Source organism: Geospiza fortis, unplaced genomic scaffold, assembly GCF_000277835.1.
Source record: "Geospiza fortis unplaced genomic scaffold, GeoFor_1.0 scaffold112, whole genome shotgun sequence".
Lineage (NCBI taxonomy): Eukaryota > Metazoa > Chordata > Aves > Passeriformes > Thraupidae > Geospiza > Geospiza fortis.
The window spans coordinates 20,209,020-20,211,453 of record NW_005054298.1 but is presented as its reverse complement, the minus strand read 5'-3'; the positions used below and the strand labels follow the sequence as shown (position 1 = coordinate 20,211,453).

Below are 2,434 nucleotides of genomic sequence, written 5' to 3'. Positions count from 1 at the left end.
GGGGGGGAACGGAGCACATTGGCGGGGCATCCTACAGGCCACCTTTTGCTGCCTTTTGGGGGATGGTTTATTTGCTTTGTTTTGCCTTTGGACAATTCCCGCTCGAGTTTGGCTGGATCGGGTTGTAGGCAAGGGCTCTCAGTGAGCGACTGTGCTGGGTGGTGTCCCCAAAGAGCCAGTGGCCCATTTCGGCCGAGAGCATCGCGCCCCCCGCCCGGCACGCGTGCGCACGGCCCTGCACGGCTGACATGATGGATGGAGCCCGGGCTGCGGCCGGGCAGAGGCAGAAAAATCCCGTCCCCTTTGTAAACCCGCCCTTCTTCTTTCCCCGGATTCCTCCAGAGTTAAAGTATAACCGGCGCCATTCACTCCCTTTACTTTGCACTATAAAGGAAGTCGCAGGTCAGCTCCCCTATTTTAATTCTGTGATGAATTAAATTCCCTCACCCAACGTTTCTCGTCCCTTTTATTTGTACCCAGTAGAAAGAATTTGAGATAATTTTTAGAGGGTTCTTTTCTTTTTTCGACCTGCAAACTTATGGCTCTCCCCTCCCCGCCCCCCGGCTCCCACATGAGGCTGCTCCCACCGAAAGCGCACGGTCCCCTCAGGGCAGATGTTTTGAGGCAGGGTGCTGTTACCTTTCTCCTTGCTGCTCCCAAAACTTCCCCGTGCTTAGTACAAGATGGAAAGTGTTCTGCAATTTTGGTGCGGCTTTTTCATATTCCCGGCTCCTATTTTTCTTGTGGGATAGGGGTTTTCTCTGACACTTTTGGTAATTTTGTAAATTAGCACATACTTCACCTGACAATATAAGTCTGCAAAGCAACATATCTTGAGACTTCCTTGTATTGCTGCAGAATTTAAGCCTACTAACACACCAGAGAAAAGTAGCTAGAAATCTTTGAAAGATGTCCGACAATTATAGTTCTCCTGCCTATACTTATGCAATATTAGGAGAGTACTCTTCCTTCTCTCGTAAGTACCCTTGGTCCTGCCAAGTATCGTTGATCTGTTCCCTAAAATTCACCGGGAATCACATCTCTGTAAGTCAAAATAACCTCAGCGAGCTGCGATTCACGGCCGCTCTCAGCGGTTCATCCCGTGTCACAGACCGCCGGGGTCCTTTTCTTTCCTAAACAAAAGCTTGAGATGATCTGTGTAGCTGACAGAACGGGAGCTGTTTTTCTCTCCTGGAAAATTTTTGTTTAAAAAGTCTTCAGAAATGGACGGTGGCGGTAAAAATGAGTTTTAATACGATGTGATAATCTTGACGAGTCTTGGAAGTATTTTTGTCCAAATAACTCTGTCTGTCTTTTCCCACTTCTGTCATCTACATTTTCGGGACCGGTCTGGACTGAAGACTTTTGTTAGCACAACACTGCCTTAAGCGTAGGCTTTTATATGCCTTGTGAAATATAGTTCCCAAAAGAATACACAGAATCTTAAGAAAGAATATTGCTGTTAAGCTGTTAAAAGCCTTATTTCTTTTCTGAAATACCAACTGCTTGTGAACTCTGCTTGAACCTAAAAAGGAGGCTATGGGCCATAAATCACATGGACAATGCTCAACTGTTTGGTAGCTCATCTTTAGATCTTAAAAAGAGAGAGAGGGAGAGAAAGAGGGAGAGGGAGACCTATCCAGGGTTTGATTTTCCACGAGTGAAAGGCCCGGGGTGATGTTTTTATAGGTAACACCAAAGCAAGGGCTCAACACTTGGTGGTTTGGCCAGAAAGAGCCTACAGGGGAAAAAAAGAAAAAAAAAAAAGTGACATCCAAATGGTGAGGCTGAGCCGTGGGAGGTGGGCTTGGAGGCACCGAGGGTAGGAAACCGCAAAGTATCCATGTCTGTGTTTCAGATTTCCCTTCTTCCTCTCCAGAAATGTTAACCTCATCTGAACTGTTAGGCGTCGCACATGATAATGGGACTTTTTGTCCTGCCACTGGTTCCAGTGCCTTTGCGGGATGCCGAGCCTCTTACGGCTGTGCCCGGAGAGCAGCTGGGAGCCCCGGCGTCCCCCGGCTGGCCCAGGCTGACACCGGCCCGCCGCTGCCAGCCGCTCTCCTCCCGACGCTTTCATATTAAGCAGTTCTCTACTAAAACTTCCACTACACTTAATTCTGCTTCGGATCAATATCTAATATGATACCGAATAAATAAGAGGCGGTGAGAGCGGCCAGCGAAGCGGTTATTAAAGCAGCCGGAGCTCTCAGGGTGCATATCAATGCACCTGTCATTGCGGTTGTAGCAAAATTTATGACTGCTAGCGCCGTGGCAGTAAACGCTCCGGCCAGGAATGAAAAGGAAAACACTTCCCAAGCCCCGGCACTTTCAGAAGTGCAAAGCAGCCGGCGCGTAGGAGGGAGCCCGGCAAAAGAATCCCCCGCTCGGCACGTTTCCCGGCCGCCGGCCCGGGGCAGCCCTGTATATAAGG

The 2,434-nt window shown here is 49.0% G+C and overlaps 1 protein-coding gene across 1 annotated transcript in view; it reads right to left on the bottom strand.

Annotated features, from left to right (window-relative positions):
* Nucleotides 1–2,434, bottom strand: part of HOXD3 (homeobox D3) — a 30,219-nt gene that overhangs the window by 3,868 nt on the left and 23,917 nt on the right.